The sequence below is a fragment of the Lissotriton helveticus genome, chromosome 9 (assembly GCF_964261635.1).
Source record: "Lissotriton helveticus chromosome 9, aLisHel1.1, whole genome shotgun sequence".
Lineage (NCBI taxonomy): Eukaryota > Metazoa > Chordata > Amphibia > Caudata > Salamandridae > Lissotriton > Lissotriton helveticus.
The window spans coordinates 1,011,285,561-1,011,309,566 of record NC_136070.1 but is presented as its reverse complement, the minus strand read 5'-3'; positions in this window follow the sequence as shown (position 1 = coordinate 1,011,309,566).

Below are 24,006 nucleotides of genomic sequence, written 5' to 3'. Positions count from 1 at the left end.
CTGCTCGGTGTTCCAGCTCTCATTTGTTTTATCTCCCAAGGGTGGCAGGGCGGCACCCATCTCGCCCATGAACACCAGCCGCCCCTGTAAATGAATGCACTGTATACCACTTATCTCTACTGTATTCCCATTACTTTATTTTAACTATAGCATTAGTGATTAGGCAGAACAAACAAGGTTTAGTACAAGCAGCAGCATAAGCATTAGCATGTGAAACATAGAGCAGCCATCTTTAGTTCTAGTGCGCAGAAGCAAAGTTTTCCCATCAAAGCAGAGAGTACGTCATGTCACGTGAGTGTGACAGACGCATCCGCAGTAAAGTTTCCACATTGCGACGGCCATCTTAATGCACTCAAATTACTTTTAGTAAAAGCACATTGGAAAGCTTCCACAACTTACTAAAAATGTTGTGTGGTGCATTATTAATAAGACAAAACATGTTGGTTATTACGTTATCTATTATTTGAGAGGGCTTAATCCGAGCAAGTCTCTTTACAGACGAAATCTTGCTCCATCACCCTCACCAAGCTGGATTCCGCCTGCTTATTCTTTGGAGTGATCCTAGCTGTACTGGATGCCCTACGAGAAAAAGCCGATAAAGGCACCCACACCCAGGCCCTGGTGCTTTTAGACCTCTTGACCGCATTTGACACGGTCGACAATGCCATCTTAATGGACAGTGTCAGACAGGTCGGTATGCAAGGCTCAGCCCTCAGCTGGATTGGGTCCTTTCTTAAGGGTCGAACCCGAGTGGTATGCCTAGCCCCATTCACCGCACCTAAATTGACCATCATGTGTGGGGTCCCACAGGGATCCTCATTTTCCCCCACTTGTTTAATCTGTATCTTCTACCCCTGTAATCTGTATCTTCTACCTCTGAAAGATTGGAAGGCCATCACCTTCAACTATGCGGATGACCTACAAATAATCTTTACTATAGATAATTCCCCCGAATCAGTCCTGGAATTCCAGGCTACCATGCTCCACATCGGCCATTGGATGGACCAAAACCATTTAAAACTAAATCCAGGCAAGACAGAACTAGTTCTGACTGGTAACAGTCAGACCTTCTGGGGCCCACCCTACTGGCCAGTGGAACTCGAACCCCCCCAAACCTTCCACCTCCGTCAAAAACCTTGGGGTAACCATTAATAATGACATCACTAAAAACACAAGTGGGAACAGTGGTCTATACCTGTTTCTTCCAGTTATGTAAGATCAGGAAGATCAGCTTACTGCTCACTCACGCAGCACTGATTCAAGTCATGATAGCCCTGGTACTATCACATCTAGATTATGCTAACTCAATACACCTAGGCATGCCTCTTTTCTTAATTAAACGGCTCCAGCTGGCTCAGAACCAAGCAGCAAGACTGATCCATAAGCAACCCAGATGGCAATCCGCCAGACCCCTTTTAAAAAAACTTCACTGGCTCCCCATTCCCCAACGTACGGCCTTCAAGACGGGTTGCATCATCTTCAAGTCCCTTCACAGCTGGAGACCTCTTAGCATTCCCGTTGTGTGGGACTTATTAGAGATGACAGGAGGGGGAGTTGGCCCCCAAAGATGTCCTTGGGGGCCAATCACTTCTCCTGCTACTGCTACCTCCAGTAAGTCCGAAACACAGCGGGATTGCTGAGACCTGGTAGGAGACCAATCCCCTTTTCTCCACCACTCTGCAAAACGCACTTCCTGGTGGACTGCTAGTAGGGGGATGAAGTCCCCTTGGCTTTTGAGTGTTCTTTGGGGGCAACTACCCCTCTTGTTACCTCCATCAAGTCCCACTCTGTGGGCTTGCTGAGAGGTTTTCGGTGGCCACTCCCCCTTTCTCCACCACTCTGAAAGCGTGCCTCCAGGCACACTAATAGCTGGGGTGTGAAGTCCCCTTGGCTCTTGGGGGCCTTGGGGGCTAACTAGCCCTTCTGTTACCTCCAGTAAGACCCACACAGCTAGATTGTTGAGAGGTTTCAGAGGCCCTTTCTCCACCACTCTGCAAATGCACCTCTTGGCGCACTGGTGGTTGGCGGAAGAACTCCACTTTACTCCTGAGGCCATCAGGAGGCAAGGTGATGTCATCCCCCACTAGCAGTGCACCGAGATGCGCGTTTGCAGAGTGGTGGATAAAGGGTGTGTGGCCTCTGATCACCTCTCAGCAATCTCACTATGTAGGCCTAAGTGGAGGTAACAGAAGGGTTTGTTGGCCCCTAAGGACCCTCAGCGGCCAAGGGGTGAGGCCTCTGGCAATTTGCCGGTCATTTTAAAAATAATATTTAAAATGTATTCAGGGAGGGGTACTACGTGGACCTCCTACCCAGGCCATTTTCAACCTGAGAACCCCATCGCCTGAGGGCCAGCCCTTTCATTTTTTGAAAACTAAAAGGGCCCCCACCCGGTCTGATTTTGACCACTAGAGCCCGTTCGCTTTTTAATTATTTTTTTTTATAAATAATGGGATGGGGGCTGTGCAACCCCCTCCCTCGCTGATTTCAGCCCTGAGGACCTCATCCTCCATGACTCTGCCTCTAGTGTGGGTGCCCTGGTCCTACCCAAGGTACCCACTTAGCAATGTTGGAGACCACGAGAGAACCTTAAGGCCCCTACGGTCCCTGCCTGGTCTCCGCCTTCCTGGGAGCTGTAATTGCTTTGACACTGAAGGAGCTCCTGAACATGCATCTTCCTCTCTGTCAAAGCAATTCTGCTCTGCTTTGAGAAAATTAGAGCATAATACTCTTGCTTGCTCAAAGTGGAGCACAGTTTGCTATGGCTTAGCGTGAGCAAACAGCTATGTCCTGGGGATGGGCACCCCGGACCATAGCAGGATGGTAGCACTCTCCAGAGCCATGTATGGCTCCAGGAGAGGGCCACAGCCCCCCTCCTTTCTTCTAATTTGCCCCGGGAGGTGGTGGCCCCTTGGGCTGCAGGGGGATCGTGTGGCCCTCACACACTCAATTTAAGAAAAGCAACACGGAGGGTAAGAGTCACAAACTGGGTAAATCAATTTAACACCAGACTAAGAAGCAGAGGTCCTGCATGACAGGGTTATCGCTTGGATTACATACCTTACTTGATTGAATATTGAACAGCCATGTACGGTACTCCAATTTGTCATGGTCAAACATTAGACATCAGTTTGGTTCTTAAACACACAGACATAGGCTTGCACTAAATATTTAGCTCATGATTTGATTTGGCAGTATAATTCTCTCTAAGGTTACATAGACGTAGCAGGCACAGGCCTGAAACAGCAAAGTCACCAATCACTTCAAGACTCTCACTTAGATTGTTGATCTCCACGGCCGGACTGGGAAAAGAAACCAACCTAGGCAATTCCACTCGATCGGCCTGGGGGGGTTGGGGGGAGAGGGGGGAACTGAGTTTCTCTAGTTGCGAGCATCGCTGCCGCTTTGATTTTGTTACAGGGGGGCGATATTGCAGCACTGCTGGAAAATCGGCCCCCCAGAGACATAACCGCCCCCCACAGCGGGGCAAAACCAGTCCCCACCCCTCCGGCCCAGCGGGCAAACGCCCGGAGCCCGCTACACCCAGTCCGGCCCTGTTGATCTCTACTGGTCACTGGGCTTTCAAATTGAGACCGTGCAGAAAAGACCTACCCCTTAGTTCAAGTACATTTTATATGCAGCTACTTTATGTGAAAAACTCTTCCATATTTAAAATCAGCTTGTTAGGCTTTTGCACTTACACAGCAGAGATAGTGCTCCGTTTATATGGCTGTCACAGCTGAGACATATTTTAGCACTATTTATCTGCTTAATCAGGTCTTAAGACACCAACAGCTGCAGAGCTAGTTCCTCTGCTTAAGTAGTTTGTATAGGCTTGGGCCTAATCTATCAGAGCTATTGCTTAACAGGGGCGTAACAAACACCACCGCAGCCCCAGGGGTGCAGGGGGCCCCTAGTCTTTGGTAGGTGAAGGGGGCCCCCTCAGCTCTCCGGTAGAGAGCTGTGAGAGAGACAGGCTTGCTCTAAAGCAGCTGCAGTCTTTTTAGAGCTCCTCGCGCTGACCCAGGACTGAAGTGAAACAAAGTAACACGTTACATTGTTTCTCTTTGGTCAGAGCCAGGCCCGGAAAAAGGATGGGGGTGGGGGACCTCTGAGAGAGCATTCACCAAAGGGCACTGCTCAGGACCCTGACAAGGGTGGGGCCCTCAGAGAGAGCATTCACCACAGAACACAGCCTCTGAGAAGGGACAAGGCAGCAGCACAGAGCTGACAGGGGCAGGAGAAGGATTGCAGCTCCAGGAACAGGATGTGCTGGGACGCATTGGAAGGTAAACAAGCATTTGCAATATATGCATTTGCATATGTGCAAGTCATATATGGTATGGATTGGAATTGTTACTTGTGGAATTGTGTTGTGTGGATTGGATCTGTGTAGTGAAATAATGTGGCATGGTGTGTAGTGTATTTATGTGGATAGTAGTTGTAAGGTATTGAGTGTAGTGAAATTATGTGGAGTGGGATTGTGTGTCATGGAGTGGGATTGTGTGTCTTGGAGAGAGATTTTCTGGAATGGTATTTTGTGTTGAGGAGTGGTATGTAGTGGAGTGTACTTATGTGATGTGCTGTTAAATATTGTAGCATGATGTGGAATTTTATGGTGTAGAGTGGATGTATTTGGTGCGTTGTGTAATTGTGTTGTTGGTTTGCATTATGTAGTTTGTTGTTGAATTATGTGGTGTGGAATGGAAATATGTAGAGTTGAATTTGTGTGACGTGGAAGTGTGCGCTGTTGAGTGGTATTATTAAGCTTGGTGTGGAGTATAGTTATGCGGAATGTTGCTACATGGCGTAGACTGGATTCATGTGGAGTGTATTTATGCAATATAGAGTAGAGCATAATTAAGTGGAGGTAAATTATGCGGTGCTGAGTGGTATTATGTGGAGTGTAATTTTGTTGTGTGATGAATTGTGTGGGGATGAATTGTGGAATTGTGTGACGTTTGGAATTATGTGGCATGGTGTGGTGTATAATTGTGCAGAGTGGAGTTATGCAGCATGTTGCAGAGTTGTATTTTGTGGAGGGTAATTATGTGTTTTGGAGTGGAGTGTAAATATGTTGTGTGCAGTATAAATATATAGGTTGAAGTTTAATTATGTGTTGTTGAATTGTCTTGTGTAGAGTGTAAATATGTGGTTTGGAATGGTATTAAGTTGTGTGGAATTGTATTATGTGATTTGGAATTATGTGGTATGGAGTGAAGTGGAAATATGTATTTTTAAATTTTTAGGATTTTAATTATATGGTATGGAATGTTGTTGGGGTTAAATTATTTATAGTTGAATTGTGTGGCATGGAATTGTGAGATGTTCAAATGTACTGTGTGTGGTAGACTTAGCAAAACCAAAGGTGGTGATGGACGGAGCGTTGACAATACAATCACTCACCCCCAGTCAACTGATCTGGGTTTAATCCATCACCGTTCTTTAGCCCACTCTGCCACCCCAGTTCAGACATGGCCATATGCAAATCAGTCTGACCCTGTGCCTCATGGGAACAGTCCAGCCCGAACTGCCAAGCCATGCCTTCCCTGGACCGGAAACAAGCTTCTGAGGACCGGTTTCTGGCATTGCAGCCGTCTTCAGCCCGGCTTGCTTGAATCCAGTGGCAAAGTGAGCAAGGGACTCACGTCTGAGCATACCCTGCCACCTTATAGCTAACAAAGCAAAACCAAAGGTGGTGATGGACGGAGCGTTGACAATACAATCACTCACCCCCAGTCAACTGATCTGGGTTTAATCCATCACCGTTCTTTAGCCCACTCTGCCACCCCAGTTCAGACATGGCCATATGCAAATCAGTCTGACCCTGTGCCTCATGGGAACAGTCCAGCCCGAATTGCCAAGCCATGCCTTCCCTGGACCGGAAACAAGCTTCCGAGGACCGGTTTCTGGCATTGCAGCCCTCTTCAGCCCAGCTTGCTTGAATCCAGTGGCAAAGTGAACAAGGGACTCACGTCTGAGCATACCCTGCCAACTTATGGCGAACAAAGCAAAACCAAAGGTGGTGATGGACGGAGCGTTGACAATACAATCACTCACCCCCAGGCAACTGATCTGGGTTTAATCCATCACCGTTCTTTGGCCCACTCTGCCACCCCAGTTCAGACATGGCCATATGCAAATCAGTCTGACCCTGTGCCTCATGGGAACAGTCCAGCCCGAACTGCCAAGCCATGCCTTCCCTGGACCGGAAACAAGCTTCCAAGGACCGGTTTCTGGCATTGCAGCCGTCTTCAGCCCGGCTTGCTTGAATCCAGTGGCAAAGTGAGCAAGGGACTACGTCTGAGCATACCCTGCCAACTTATGGCGAACAAAGCAAAACTAAAGTTGGTGATGGACTGAGCGTTGACAATACAATCACTCACCCCCAGTCAACTGATCTGGGTTTAATCCATCACCATAGCTGCCAAGGTTTCCGATTGTGATGTGTGACATTTTCATAATTTCAGTGTAATTATGAGTGACATTTCAACGACTATCGGTGACGCTTTCTCGCGAGCAAAAGCAAGCAATGAATAGGAGAGAAACATATAAATATTAGAAATTACGCTCATTTGAGCAACTAGAAACTCTAAGAAAGTCACTGAACTAAAGTGCACTAACAGCAGCCTACTGAAAACCGAGCAGAGTCAAACTGTGTGAATGTCACCCACTATTACAGTTAAATTATAAAAAAACGTCATACTTACCAATCTGAAACCTTGGCATCTATGAGTGAATCAGTGTGAAAATGTGCTCTAATTGAGGTGTATTCCTCAGCACCCTCATGGTGACCAGCCTGCCAGGTATCTTTTCAAACTTGCAAGTGCCAAGCAGTTTTCCATCAGCTACATGTTAGTGTAACTCTACAAAATAAATACATAGGATGTTCTATGCAGAAATCTGAGGTTTGCCTGTGCCAGGTTACACTTACTCCAGCACTTTAAAAGAGGCAGTCCAATCAGGCCTCCCATAATGTCTGGTTACTTCGCGTAGAAATGCGGCAAAGTTTTTATTAAATGCTAATCTGTCAGTTTCTGGGATATTAAAATCACAGTAAGACCCAGAGACTTACCCTCTAGTGCCTCCTCAGTGATCTTCTGTCTGAGGTAGGGTGCAACTGGGAACTTTGTGACCTATGTGGTCTAGACTGCCCTGTGCTGAAGTGTTTCGTCCATTTAGCCAGAGTGTGAGGAGGTGAAATCCGAGCCTGAAGCAGTATGTGCAGTGGTGCCTCTGATGCTCCCAGACTAGAGTTAGGCCACAGCTCCCTGCACCACGGTAGGCACCTAAAACATCAGCGCAATCAGCTTGTCTGCAGAGCAAGGTCTGTAGGTGCATTAATATAACCCCTGCAGTACGGAGGGGGACCTGAGGCCTCTTCTGTGTGTGTGTGTAAATTGGGCCTCACAGGCCCGCGACCATCAGGCCGAGGCCCGAACTTGAGAGGCTGGATGACGCAATATAGTAGACTGTTAGAGCATGCCTCTCAATGGACTCTAGTCAAAAGAGGAGCATTGAGGACCGCAGGTGGGCCAACAGGTGTTGGATGGCTGCGAGGTTACTGACCACAGTAACAGGTGGAACTACGAGAGATGAGTGGAGGCGCTAACCCTCTGAGGAGCAATAATTCATGGCAGTAAGGGGAGAGGAGGTTATGTCTAAGCACTTCGAGTGTGTATTGTGCGGTATCAATACAATGTTACCTGGGTACAGTAACGCTTTCGGAAACCGGTGTCAGTCATTTAGCAATTACTCAATGTAACACCCCTAATCAGTGCAGCTATATATCTATCTTCCATCTGAAGAAATCAACGCTCTGACACAGGTAAGAGTTACCAATACACCTGGGCCACACGAGTTACAGGACCTTCACAATCAACGTTTTTGTTTTTCATTCCGGTATGTCTGCTGTTGAAAGTAGCTATTACCGCCATGTGAAAGTTTAGAAGAAAACAAGTAGGAATCAGCCTAGAAACTGACCCCGCATGTTATTCCTTTAATACTTACTCATTGTTATTTCCATTTCCCCAACAACAAAACATCAATGAAATTGGGCACTTCAGCACTGTGGTGTCATTGTGTTGGAATCTTAGATCCCGCTCCTCCATGCAGAGCGGAAGTTTTTGCACATCACTCCCCGCATGGAGGCAGAGGTTATCCCGGGTCACATCACCCACTCCAGAGCTCCGATGCCCTTCTCAAACCCCTATCTCCCATCAAGATACAGTCCTTATATATGTCACACTCGAAATGGCTGACATTGTCGGGCTGCCGGTGCATGGCGCGCGCCTGCAACAAATCCTCACGAGACCTAACTTTATGGAGATACTACGGAAAATACTGCAAAATGTTGTGGGCTTAGCAAAGGGACATTCATTACAGGACTACCACACAGGCAGTTGTACTGCATAACAAAATTTACCACATCGCGTTTAGGAGACAGGGGAAGCACCAGAAAGCAGACGGCGGCCACATGGAAATAATACTACACCTGCATTGATTAGCAGCACTGGTACCCGAGGAGGCGCGACGCCTGTTATGCATGATTTTGCATTTCAGTACAGTGATGCGGATCCCCACACTGAAATGCGTTAGTCTAACACCAGAAGCATGGTACTTGGCAGGGCTGAATTAGGTGGCGTGGATTTGGACAAGCTGTGCACGCTAAGGCTTTTATGTCATGGGGTATAAAGTGGACGTTTGTATATTTTTCTTTGTAAAAATAATATGGGCTGTTTCTTTACCTTCCGGTACATTTCCGAACAATTTGTTAAGCTAAATTGTATTGTTGCATTGTGTGCGCATGCAGGGAAGAACAAGTGTCCGGACGACATGCAAAAAATCATCCTGCGTCTCAGTATTAACTTTCACACTTATAAGCAGTAATTCTAATCCTAGAATGAGTTACCTGCTTGCTTTATAACGAAAGTTAGTAAAACAAGTAAGTGCTTTGCGAGCCTGTATAAGTAGCATCGGTTTTAAAGGGACTTGTTTTTATGCAAGGTATTGCTTTTCCCAGTTCACGGAAGGTATAAAAAACATCTCCAGATAATAATACGGTTGACAGGTATGTACAATAGCAGAATATTTATACGTGTAGATCTGGTGAGGACTGCGGGCAGCAAGTGCTTGATACGCCATTTGCATAAGAAAATTCTATATATTTTTTTCATTATTCTCCATTAGTTATTAGTAAGGAAGGGGGAAGAGAAGCTTTCACCGACAGCATTCAGTTAGTCTTACGGAATCAAAGAATGCTGTGGTCTGTGGTAGATGCCACCCAGAAATCATAGGTATATGTATCAGGAGCTGCCATTGAAAGGAAGTGGAAATGCATTTTAGATGTTGCCGGTATTGATGGCTACTGTGCGGGTGTAGACTTTGCTGGGCTGACAGTGGGTGGGGAAATGCTATATTGTCACTATAGGTTTAATTACATAATTCGCGCATTCTCTCTGGTGTTTGTCCTTGGGGTACTTGCTGACTGGTGCTGGGATCAGGTTTGCCTTTGACAGGAGGTATGGTTTAGTGGGGTACATAGTGTAAATAATGTTGGCGTGAGTAAACAAAAATAGCAGGAACGGCTTTGATGCCGTAAAGGCTAGCAGGAAGAACTGTTTTGGGGTGGTCATTTGATGAGATTGTTTAACATGTTTTTAATACTACAGTGGCATTGGGGAGGGCAGCAGCTGAAAGACTCTGTCTTGACTGGTAGGCAGTGGATAGATGGGGACCGCCCATCAGTCTTTCTGTCGGTGGTGGACAGGAGAGCAGTGGGCGGCGGTCACGAGTTTGCATTGACATCCGAGGGGGTGGTTTTAAAGGCGGGCGGAAAAGCATAACTGCGGGTTCTGTAGGGGTGAGAGTAGAGTTAATGGATGGGTTAGTAGAAGGCACGAATTCAGTTGTCTTTGTTTGGAGGGGGTTTCCTGAGCGGGCTTTGCTTGAAGGTGGGTCATCAAGTAGGAGGATGTGTTTGGTGGGCCGGCGGGAGGCACAGTTATGTAGCTTTGCTGGAGGACGCAGCAGCAGTACTTATTGATATATGTAAATCACCCAATAAAAAGGGCAGATGTGACCAATGGAGGACCCAGAATTCTTTTTTTATGGCTGGGGTGAGCCCCTGCAGTATGGTGGGTCGCTGGTCTGAGAACTCTTGACTGACGCGGAGAATGGGGTGCCCCCTCCATGTACTTTGCAGGGGGCACCCCTCAAGTTTTGTTATGCCGCTGTCGCTAAATTTACATAAATAATACTGGATCTAGCCTAGAATTCGCAAAATTATCCCCACAGCCACTAGAAATAAGTGATTAGTGAGGTACAGGATTTTCTGCTCAAGTATGGATTTCCCACAGAATCAGCCACCAAACAGATCAAAGTTATTAAAAATACTTTGCATGGGGTGCAGATACATGCCAGATACTTTGCAAAAGTTAGCTTATCACCTTTCAGTTCTATTCAAGCATTTAAAATGTTGGCAGACTTGCCCAGGCTGTGTTAACAATCCCTTGTTAATAAACAAGGAGGTTTTATCTGATAGAGACAATGACCTCATTAAATACTTATTTATAGTTCCAACGGGTGGAATAATTTGTTCTTTGTTGTGTCACTCTTTATGAAAATTCGTGTTAACATCACAAACATTGTTCTCAAGCCAGGAGTTAGGTCACATACACTGTTTTCAAAGTATCAATTATTTGAGGAAAACATTTAGGGGCATATTATCAAGCAGGGAGTTAAAATTATCACAGTTTTAGCGGCAGAAAACTGCCTCTAAAGCGGCGATAATGGGCTTGATAATATGCCCTGGAGAATTCCAATAGAAGCCCATGTTCACACCAGAACATGGGTTTCTATTGGAATTCACAAGGCCGTATTATCAAGCCCATTATCGCCGCTTTAGCTGCAGTTTTCTGCCGCTAAAACAGCGATAATTTTTAACGCCCTGCTTGATAATATGCCCCTTTGAGTTTTGAAAAATCACAAACATGTTTAAGATCTGGGCACCTATTTAACAAAGGATTGCGTTGACCTTGCGTCACACAGAGTGCTCAAGGTCAACGCAATCCTTAAGTCATAATTAACAATCCATGCAACACCACCTTGGAGTAACTTGCACTATCTTGCATTACTGTGCGTGAGATAGCGTTACATGGGGATGGTGTTTAATGGTTGAAAAGTGGGTGCTCCCACCCATCCACCCTTGCTTTTATGATGCATTCCCAGATGTACAATTGTAGGTATTTACGATAGAGGTGAAACAAGGAGAAATATCTTTACTTGTCCTTGTTTATTCCTCTTTCTAAGTGTGCTGAACTGTCCCATCCTGCACAAAAACAATCCTGGGTGAAGTGCCGGCACCTGTGAATCATGGCGTGAGGGTGCCTGCGTTGGGGCTTGGCAGTCACAAGTGCGCAGGAATGTGCGTTATGTTAGTAAATATGGCCTCTCCATTTGACACAGTGCAGCCAGTTGTCTGGCTGTATTGCACTGCATCAAATATTGATAAATCTGGGCCTTGATATCTTTAATCAAAAATGCTCCCTAAAGAGACACATACATATTATGTATGTAACACACAATACGACTCTGACAATTTTTTCTTGTAAAGAGATACTTCTAGAGTTCATGTGGTGTAAATAATGAATAACTCAAAAAATGAAGACAAGATTTAAAACACAACGTGGGTGTATAGAATAAAAGATGCATGCCTTTTATTGAAAGAAGTATGCACGTGAAGGGTTGTTTTCTGCAGAGTGCAATGTATATATTCTTTTTACAATCATCATTTCACTCAGGAGTTAGAAAAAGTATTGCTCACAAAATGATCTTACGGTGTTTTTATGTAAGATATTGCCATACATTTTTAATAAATAACGTTTGGACTGAGATGACCATAGTGTATAAGAATTATTTTCTTAAAAGACCCATGCATTTTCTATAACATTGTGATCCCTCGTGTACGAATGAGTATTCAAAAGTCAAAACAGCTAAATTAAAATGCCTCGGAAAGTGCTATATAATATTATCATTACATGCCCTATATTTTGCTTTTTCCGTGCTGCATAATTTGCATTCCTTTGCTGCATAATTTAGTCAATCCAACTACATAAATTGGCCCTCACTTGCTGTGTGACTGCATTGGGCCTCGCGATATCCCGCACATTTGACAGATCTTAAACATGGCGGCAAAGGATGCATGCAATATTAATTGGACACAAATTAATCCCTAAAGGTCAGGATATCAATTGTCTGAAAACGTACGCACTGCTCCAGTTAAGACCTTCTGACTCCTCCTGTGGGCATTATGTGACTGTTAATGCCCCGGAGATAAAAGATAATGCCATTCATTATTTGTATCCCAGGACTATTCTGGCATCTAAATGGCTGGGTTCTGAAGTTTATGTTCTGCTGCAGAATACATGCGTTCTTTTCATGCCTCAGGCGCAGGAGCCCACTAGGAGTTTCCGGAAATTATCCAGCTAAGTAACGGGAGGCAGGGGGAGGAACGTTTACCCAAGCATACGCTGCCTGGGAAACGGCTAGCATTGCTGAAAGCCTGAGAACAGAGGGAAATGTCTGTCAAGGTTATCTCTCCAAGGTAGCCAGTGTGATGAAAGGTCCATGTGGGAACACAAGGGGCACAACCATTCCATCGCACTGCCCATCAGTCTTAAATCAGTGCCTCCTACGCAGCGGCAGCCGGCACAGGTAAGCGTGGTGAGGCGGATGGGGAGTCAACAGATGATGGAATAGGTAATATTTATTTATTTAAAAATACCTATTCCATCGTCCGTTAACTTTCCCCCACTCCCACCCTAGCCCGCCGCACCGCGCTAACTTGTGGCAGTCGCTGTTGCTCCTATGAAGTTTCGTAGAACACACTTTTTCTACCACCGCTGCCCATAGCCAGTGGCGAGCTAGAGGGGGAGGCAGGGGGGCGGTCTCCCCCAGGCAGCACCATTTTGGAGGCAGCAGTGTATCTGTAAGTGCAAGCACACCTGCTTGCAGACAAAAGCTGCACCACCTAAAAAAAGTGGTGGTGCAGCGCCGGCGGTATGTGGGTCCCAGTCAGGGCCGTCAAATAATGGCCCTGGATATAATTTTTGGCCAGCCCCCGCCCTGCAGCAGTGGCGCGCACCGTCTTTCGTGAACACCAGTGCACACGCTCTCTTGAGTGGAGGAGTCTTCTTGTGCTGGGAAATGCAGATTTGTTGCAGACATTCTGACCAGACTTCTGATTTACTCCGAGTCATTCCCTCACTGTCTGGACTGTCTCTGCTCAGTCTCTCCAGCAGAAGAAACCCGGCCTGTTGGTGCTTGCTGGGGGCCCCAGGGGGAGCAGACCGCAAGCGGTCTCCCCCTAGGGTCTTTCGCCCTATGGACCAGGGATAGGGCAGCTAGGAGGAGACAGAGGCGCACGCTGTGTGACGTCACAGTGCGTGCCGAGGGAGGTCGTGACGCAGCAGCTGGGTGGCGGGAGGCGTTTTTTTGTTTTTGTAAGTCTCACCCTCCCATCCCTAAAAAAAAAAAAAATATATATATATATATATATATATATATATATATATAAATGAGTTTTTACAAGTGTTAAGCTATGGAAGAGCTAAATCGAATGAAATTTGAACATGAGATTTTTTTTTTACACTATTTCAGTGCAATAACCCTTCCTTACCTGGATATATATATATATAATGTTTACAGGTTGGCTGTGTATGATCAATTTACATACATATTGAGCTATTTTAGCTCAATATGATCAAATCACAACACTTGTACATAACGTTTGCACCAAGAAATATTGAAACTACAACGTAAGTCTGTTTACCATTACCATTGAGACTATCACGTGAAGCACTGCAAAAAAATGAGCACTGTCACTTTAAAAAAGTTTCCCGTACTACAAACATTTGTCAAGTGAACAAGCGGCGAGAGGCTGCGAAACGCGTCTTTGACTTGGGGAATAAACGAAAATAATTAGCACCTTAACATGGGTCCGTGTCCTGCTTGATGTGCGCAGCGCGTGAGTGACAACGTGGCGACACTTAGAAGGACTTTTTGTGATTTAAATCGACTGGTATTCCGACCAGGATTTCACGGACCCCTCCTCCATATCGTGCAAGCGCAACAAACGGAAACCTCTTCGGGAGCAGTCTCGGAAGTGAAAGCATATCCATGAAGGAATTGGCGCTTTACCCCCCCGAATCCGAAGAAACCTACTTGGCGTCAACAGCGAGGTAAACAACTGAGTTGGTGTTTCTAACGAAGTCGGATACAACGCAGACAAGGCGAGCCAGGTAAAGACAACAGCGGTATTGAGGGGCGGAGGAGTGTGCAGCGTTGAGCCTTTGATTTACGGGGGTATTAAAATCAACTCGTGCGAGGCAACGTTTTTGAAAATATAAACAATCACCAAAGATGTCAAGTGACATAGTACAAGAGAGGGAGGCGGCAGCTACTGGAATGTTTACAGATACCCCTCACGTGAAACAAACATCACGACAGATGGAGGCAGCACAAGTTACAAATACTGACTCTATACAATATAAAATGAGGATTTTGGAAAAGAAAATGAAAATGGAGATGAGCAAGTGGTGGGAGTCACGATCCTTACAAAGTTATATAGAGGTAGGACGTATTCCACGTGGACTGAGAATCTTAACAGCTCCAACATATGTAGATCCACACCCAGACCTAATGCGTGAATGGGCAGAATTGAACTTAGACTCTTCACGTAGATCAACCCTTTTATTGATTAAATATGCTGACATAGATAGGGCCCGCCTCCTAACTGAAATTGAAGCATCAAATGAAGAACTGGAAACGATGGGGCAGGCAGATGAGCTAATAAAATTGCACAAAGAAATGTCAGCACGCCTCAGGAAGGAAGAAGAAAAAATAAAAGATCGCAAGACCCAAACGTTTCAAAGAGACAAGGCAGATTATGAGTTGGGACAAATTTTCACATTCGCCAGAAAATATTATAGTATCCGCAAAACCCATCAAAAACAGGGCACTACAACTGGCGCAAAAACACGAAATACACAAAGAAAATCAGGTGAAAATGGGGCTTCAACATCTAGCGATCAATTAACATCTAATAGCGAGTCAGACTCAGAAATGAGAAACCCTTCAAGAGACGTGAGCGGAGTGAAACCCTCTCCGGGGGAAGAAATGAACCTTTTAGCCGCTCAAAGACTGGCATCTTTGAGACCAAGATTCCCACAAAAAACAAACGCAAGTGGGCAAACTACAAACGCAAACAAAGGAGAAAAGCAGGCCGAACCAAATTCAAATCCTCAAAAAAAGAAAAGGAATTATTGGAGAAAGAAGTAACCCAAACGGTGGTGAATCTTTCAACAATTCACTTATCAAAGGAAGAGACAGCAACATTAAGCCTAGGCCTATCATACTGCCCGCCAAACAACTTTGACTACCCTAATGTCCGGATGGATATATACAAGGGAATCAGGAAGTTGAAACTAAAAAAGCTATTTGCCAACAAGAAAAAACTGGCAAATAGTCCCAGTCAAACAATAACACAATCGGATGCAACACAAAGCATTTCCAACACACAGGAAGAACTAGAAGAACTTTGGAATGGTGAGACGGCCCCAACAACTAGTCAAAATCCGGAAAATCTCATAACAACAATCAAAACAAAGGGTGCTGGTCTAACGAATTTAAAACGGAAATCAAAATTATCCCCCATTACATTGCATGACTCCATTGACACTTTTCACGAGGTGATCACAAATAAAATTAAAAAACTAAATAAAAAAATCAATATGACCACTCAGAAACACCGTAATCAGGACCACAAGTATTTTCAACTGATGGAAAAATTCAAAAATAACAATGAAGTAGTAATAAGAAACAGTGACAAGGGCGGAAACATAGTCTTATGGCCCCAAGAGGATTATAAAAAAGAAGCATTAAGCCAATTGAACAACAGACAATGCTACACACGTTCGGATATAAAAACCATGAAAACAATGCATCAAATGTACTATAAAAAACTATCAACATGGCGCAACAACAAATTGATTAGTGAAGATGAATATAAGTATCTGAAAAATGACAATCCGGTATGCCCCACTATCTATTTCATACCAAAAATTCATAAGGACACCCAAAAACCAACGGGACGACCCATAATCAGCGCCAGGAATAGTATATTTGAGACAACATCGGTATATGTGGATTTTTTCTTACAAAATTATGTAAAGAACTTACTGTCATATATAAGGGACACAACCGATTTTATCAACAAAATCAAGAACATTACATGGAATCCGGAATATTTACTGTTGACATTAGATGTATCTGCACTCTACACCAGCATTGCACACAACGATGGTATTGAAGCAGTAAAGTACTATTTAGCGGAAAGAGAAATTGTGTATCAAGAACACAACCAAATGCTTATAGCAATGATTGAATACTGCCTGTACAACAATATATTTATGTTCAACCATCTTTTGTATTGCCAAACTCGGGGTGTAGCTATGGGGGCCAGTTTCTCCCCGAGTTATGCTTGTCTCCACATGGGGAGATGGGAGAAACTGGTCCTCATGGAACAACATGAGGATACGATGAGGTCGAGGGTCAAAGTCTGGCTCAGATTCATCGATGATTTATTCGTTGTGTGGCATGGTACTAGAGAGGAAGCTGAAACTGTTATAAGCCAGATCCACCAAAATGATCTTAATTTACAGTTTACTGCAGAAATCAGTGCAACTAATGTAAACTTCCTAGACACTGAGGTATACATAGTCAACAACAAACTAGAAACTAAAGTACATTGTAAAGTAACTGCAGGAAACTCAGTGCTACACTCTTCTAGTGCACATCCTCAACACTTAGTCAACAGCATACCTTTTGGCGAAATGCTACGATTAAAACGAATCTGTAGCAATGCTGAATCCTTAGAAATAGCACAAAGCCAGAGTAAACAGAGGTTTTTAGAAAGAGGCTATTCTAACGAAGTCATAGACCGAGCAATTGCCAAAACCCAAAACTTAGACCGCAACACTTTATTGGCTAAAAGTAACAAAACTCGGTTGACAAATTACTCAGAAGAAGTAGGGGAATTGTATAATGACTCAGAATTCCGCCTCATAATGGGTTACAGCAAACAGCATAAAGAACTAAACAAGATTATACAAGGCAGCTGGCCCATACTACTCAATGACCCAGTATTAGGACCCCTGCTACCGCAGAGGGCGTCCATTACGTATAGCAGAGCACCATCCATGAGGAACTGTTTAGTGATAGCCAATCCAGAAATTATAGCAAGCAAAGATTGGTTCAAAACACGCAAAGGTTTTACAAAATGTAAATCATGCAAGGCTTGCACACACGGAATAAATACAACTACCTATTTGAGTCAATTCAGCGCTAAACCTTACAAAATCACAAAAACACTCGCATGTAAGTCTGAATTTACGATTTATGTATTGACCTGCCCATGTGGTTTAAAATATGTGGGCAGCACAAAATTACAGGCTCATGTACGAGTACTCCAACATCTTCGAGCCATCAATAAAATGGATAACACGTACCCGGTGGCCAGACACTTTAAAGAGTGCCATCAATCTGACAACAAAGGTCTAACCTATTATCTAATAGATGCAATACCACCCAATAGACGTGGGGGGGATAGAAAAAACAAACTAAGAAGGTTGGAGACCAGATATATCCTCTTATTAGATTCCAAACAGCCCAATGGACTCAATATAATGGAAGACCTGTATACGTGCTTAGAATAAGTTAAATCCATCCTGAATAGAGTGATAAAATACCTGTGGTAATTTCTGAAAATAAAAGGCAATTAAATTGTGCCCAGGCTAAAAACAATTCACAGTTAATATCAAGATAATAGATCTAAGAGTGAGAATCAGGGATCTCCTTTGACTACCAATTTCAAGGAATTATGATGAATGATTTTATCTTTTTATCCTGTATTTTATCATACATATATGTACATATATATTTATTATATTTATCATATTTAATATGTTTAAATTTAATATGCTCATATTGGTAGTCATTTATACATAAAGATTTAATTTGGAGATATCTGGGACAAAATATGTAATTAGACCAACTGTAAACCATTGAAAATCTACTGCTGTGGGCATAAACAAATTGTAAATGACAATGACTCATTAGGGATCACCTAGAAAAAACTGTATACATACAGACAGATCACATGAACTATTTTAGACTGATGACGGAAAAATCTAGTATAGAAAGACCACCAAAATCTAGAAAGAACAATGAAAGCAAATAATGTATATGATACAACAATATAAACTAAAAAATGACATGAGAATAATAATGTTATGCTGCTACGTTTGGATATATGTTTGCATAAAAATATGACATTATGTCTTTTTTAAATCCCTAGCACTTTAAAAGCACTTTATTTTATGTCTCACTCATGTGTAAATATATTGTATTAGTAAGTTTCAAATTCAGCATTTTAGTATTTTACTATGAATGTTCCTTATATATTTATATATGAAATGAGTTTTTCCAAGTGTTAAGCTATGGAAGAGCTAAATCGAATGAAATTTGAACATGAGATTTTTTTTGACACTATTTCAGTGCAATAACCCTTCCTTACCTGGATATATATATATAATGTTTACAGGTTGGCTGTGTATGATCAATTTACATACATATTGAGCTATTTTAGCTCAATATGATCAAATCACAACACTTGTACATAATGTTTTCACCAAGTAATATTGAAACTACAACGTAAGTCTGTTTACCATTACCATTGAGACTATCACGTGAAGCACTGCAACAAAAAAAAAAAAAAAAAAAAGAGCACTGTCACTTTAAAAAAGTTTCCCGTACTACAAACATTTGTCAAGTGAACAAGCGGCGAGAGGCTGCGAAACGCGTCTTTGACTTGGGGAATAAACGAAAATAATTAGCACCTTAACATGGGTCCGTGTCCTGCTTGATGTGCGCAGCGCGTGAGTGACAACGTTGCGACACTTAGAAGGACTTTTTGTGATTTAAATCGACTGGTATTCCGACCAGGATTTCACGGACCCCTCCTCCATATCGGGCAAGCGCAACAAACGGAAACCTCTTCGGGAGCAGTCTCGGAAGTGAAAGCATATCCGTGAAGGAATTGGCGCTTTACCCCCCCGAATCCGAAGAAACCTACTTGGCGTCAACAGCGAGGTAAACAACTGAGTTGGTGTTTCTAACGAAGTCGGATACAACGCAGACAAGGCGAGCCAGGTAAAGACAACAGCGGTATTGAGGGGCGGAGGAGTGTGCAGCGTTGAGCCTTTGATTTACGGGGGTATTAAAATCAACTCGTGCGAGGCAACGTTTTTGAAAATATAAACAATCACCAAAGATGTCAAGTGACATAGTACAAGAGAGGGAGGCGGCAGCTACTGGAATGTTTACAGATACCCCTCACGTGAAACAAACATCACGACAGATGGAGGCAGCACAAGTTACAAATACTGACTCTATACAATATAAAATGAGGATTTTGGAAAAGAAAATGAAAATGGAGATGAGCAAGTGGTGGGAGTCACGATCCTTACAAAGTTATATAGAGGTAGGACGTATTCCACGTGGACTGAGAATCTTAACAGCTCCAACAAATGTAGATCCACACCCAGACCTAATGCGTGAATGGGCAGAATTGAACTTAGACTCTTCACGTAGATCAACCCTTTTATTGATTAAATATGCTGACATAGATAGGGCCCGCCTCCTAACTGAAATTGAAGCATTAAATGAAGAACTGGAAACGATGGGGCAGGCAGATGAGCTAATAAAATTGCGCAAAGAAATGTCAGAACGCCTCAAGAAGGAAGAAGAAAAAATAAAAGATCGCAAGACCCAAAAGTTTCAAAGAGACAAGGCAGATTATGAGTTGGGACAAATTTTCACATTCGCCAGTGTGACAACCTGGCGACACTTAGAAGGACTTTTTGTGATATATATATATTTATATATAAATAAATAAATAAATTAAATAAAAATAATAACTAAATAAAAAAATTAAAAAAGAAATATATAAATAAATAAATTAATTTAAAAAATAAAAAATTGTTGTTGGTAATGCACGTTGTTTGTCACTTTTAGATAGGTAGCTCCCAGGCTTAAGAAAAGTAGAGGCGCTTACATTGGGGTGGGTAAGTCTGGAGCGGGCTTGCCCACCTTGAATTTTGAGCAAAAGGAAGTTGAAAGGAGTAAAGGTAACAAATGAAGTGAAATGAAACACAAGGTTTGGAAGGAATGTGATAACATACTATTGAGGGTTTCGGTATGAAAATGCTAATATTTTATACGCAGGAAAATATTAAAGGTTTTGGCACGTTTTACTAAATTGTTGATGTATAAACACAATTGCCTGAATTTTGGAGTTACCTGATCTAAAATGAAGGTGTCCTTTTCTGCTATTTGATAAACATGTGCCTGGTCTGGTTGTTTTGGGCGAATGCCCTGGGCCTGGCCTGGCTGCCACCTGTGCTGCTGTGGACCCGCCTCGAGTTGACTCGAGAGTCGAGAGAGACACTGACAGCCTAAAACTGCTCACTCTTTACACGGGAGCAACAGCCACAGAGCGCATCCTATTTTATTTGTAATAAGTGAATAGAACACAGTGAACAAGTACATTCATTCATGAAACAAAAACCAACTGCCAGTTTCAACAGTATGTTTACTATTGTAAACGCAATTACAATACTTTCCTTTGATTGTGAACTGAATAATGCAATTTTATGTTGCAAGCCAAAAAGAACTCCCCCCAGTGAACGTCAAATACAAAACATCTAAACTCTGCCACATCAGGCGATGATTTGAGACATTGAGAACACAAGTCTTTTTAAAGTAGTTCACTAGGTACTGTATCCACTGCAAGGGAGAAACACCTTTAGCTTCTGGTATGGCATCAAAACCAAATGCCCGTCCCTAAGAATACTTTTCGACTTCATTGATTTGGCGTACAGGCAGTGGAGGCTCCAGTCTACCTTTACTGATGGCACTGCAAAATAACAAAGAGAGGGAAAAGTGGGAGTGTACCCAGGCATGGGTCCTGTGCTCTCCATGCCACTGGAGTCAAGCTATTGTGGCTGATGAGGCTAAAAGTCCGAAACCGGTCCTAGGATGCTTCTTTCCAGTCCAGGGAGGACCTGGCCCGGCAGTTCGGGCTGGACTGTTCCCATTGGGCGATGGGTCAAGACTGATTTGTATATGGCTGGGTCCAAACTGGAATGGCATGGTGAGCAAAAAAACAATGGATTTAGGCCCAGATCTCTGTACTGGGGTGAATGTATGACATTGTTCTGCATTCTGGCCATCAATGGTTCTTTTTGCAGCGTACAAAGAGTGAAAGTATGTCCAACAGTAAGCAGGGCAGGGGTCAATATAAATGACAAGCACTTTATTGTACCCAACTTGCACAGAATCCTCTTACACTCATCCCTGCTCAGATCCAGGAGTGTTGGCCATAGCACAGGTATCTTCTTGCATTCAGGTTATAGAACTGCCGCCTCCCGGAAGATGCATGTTACTGGGAATGAAGGGAGTGCAGGGGCCAATCTTCAAAATAAAGACTTCTCCCAACTTGTGATCTCCAGTTGAGCTTCAAATGAGATGTTTCGGCGAGTGGTTTGTAAGCGGCCTGTATTTTGCTTATTTGGGGTTAACCTTGAACATGCCTGCTCAAACCTCTGCAGTGCTACCCATTTGTATGACTTGCTTGCTGCTGGCATTAAACCTATGTAGGCGGCATGCAGCTGAAGCCGGGGACAAGTACAGAAAAGGGATGTGGAGGAGTGAAAAAAAGAGGGCAGAGAGCACTTTAGGAAAGGCGCTGTGCAGAGGCTGTAGGGGAGAGCAGTGAAGAGGGTGAGTAATAAAGAAAGGCATTGGTTACGGGGGAGAGCAGCAAAGAAGTACAGCACAGACTTGGTGGATGTCCCATTTGCCTTTATTACAAGTACATTATAGCCTATAATTCTTGTAATACAGCGGACGCAGGATATCCATCACGATATCCCATTCCCTAAACTCTAACTGAGGACCTTAGTCTGTGCTTCTCAAAACTGTTGAATCTCCAGGGATATAAAAATCCTTCTTGTGCTTCTAATTAGTCGAAGTTGCCTGTCATTGGTCACAAAGCATTGCTTTCTCAGTATCTGCCATGCATGTGTAGCAATGATATTTTTTTATGCATTGTCGAAACTCATCCTTGTTACTGTGCACACCCCTGAGGATACATGATACAACTCACCATGGCAACTGAAAGAACATACCGACAAGTCCAGGCTGGCCCTACTGGGCATTGGGCATTTCCCTGGGAGGCTCGAAGGGTGTGGGGGGGGTCTGTTTTGTTACTGAGGGTTAATTTTGTAACAATGCAGCAGTTTTAACCCCTTCCCTGCTTATGACGGAACCACACGTCATGAGCCACGGGCGGCGTGTGCTCATGATGGCGTGGTTTTGTCATTCTGTGGCCGCTCCGCCTACACGGCACTGATTCCCCGCCTCTGCGGGCAAATTAGTAAGTGGACAGGGTCATGACGGAACCACGCCGTCATGAGCACAGCTCGCCCGTGACTCATGACAGTGTGGTTCCGTCACGAGCATGGTGGCGCTGTGCTCACCCCCCAGCACCGTGGCAGAATAAGCGCAGCGGCCAAGGGGTTAAAGCACTGCAAAGTTCTTGTATAGTCAGCAGTTTTTGAGCAACAATAAAAATGTCAAGTTAACTCTGGTGATTAATGTACCTGCTGAGAGAGATAGGCGTTTTGTCTAGTGGCAGTTTTGACTTATCTAAGGTAGTGCAGAGGGTAAATTTGCCTGCTGCAAACAACACGTACCATGCATAGTGGGTTACTGCATTTGTCACAGAGATTCTTTTGTTACTGTGCAGTTCATACATTATAATTGTAATTTAGCACTGTGAACTGCCATCAAAGGGCTGCAAAGTACAGGTTAGAAAGGTATGCTTTTTTCACACTTTCATTTTCCTGATGTTGCTAAAAAAGGGTAGAAATACATGCTTATTATTAAAGTCAACCCTAACCACACTGTAATGTTCTGAATACCAGGTTTGTGCTTTCCCAGATCAAGCACTCTTAAAAAATACCTACCAGTAGGATAATAATACTTTATTTGGTTATGAGATAGACATTGACATCTTTGAATCAGGATAAAAACAACAAAAAATCACGTAGAAAAATAATACAATAAAATAACACACAGCTTAGCAAATTGCGCAAATGTGTAATCACTGTGAAAAGTAAAAAAAACAAAAAAAACACGAGTGTAGCTGGGCAAGGGGATGGCTATCTCGTTAAAGCTTCAAGGCCACAAGTGGGTGTTCTGAGGAAAAATGCTTGGGGAGTTAAGAGTAACTTAATGGAAGTAACACATTATTGACTCTGGATGAAGTGTTTATGCTGGAAAAGTGAAAAATAAAGGGAGCCCATTAAGAAATTAACGGAGAGTCAGGGGCCAGCCGAGGGGAAACCAATTGGCCCAGATCGTCTTTAATTATTTCCTTGTTTTCCAGCACTTGAGCAGCGTGAGCCAAGAATTTTATAGTTTTACAGGAAAGTTGTGTCCAAGACCCGCTGAGGCATTTTATCACAGCCGCCCTGCAAGTTCTCACTTGCGCTTCTCTTAGAAGTGGTAACAAGAGCGTCTTCCTTGAATTTTGGAGTGCCGGGCATATACATAATAAGTGCAATAATGACCCTGCGCCCTTGCCGCAGAGGCGACAGTCCGATGTTGACCAGGTCCGTAGCCATTTGGGGGTAAGGTCTTTACTCGAGAACCAACCCAGCCTCAGAAGGCTTAATTTCCTCTTGTAGTAATCCCTAAAACAATCTTGCAAATATGGCTGATGTTTCAGATGGTTATATGTTGGCAACACAATCCAGGTGTGGCTTTTGCCAGCCACTGCGCCTTTGTCCATTAGCAGCGATGCTTGTTTGATGGCTTTGTTAG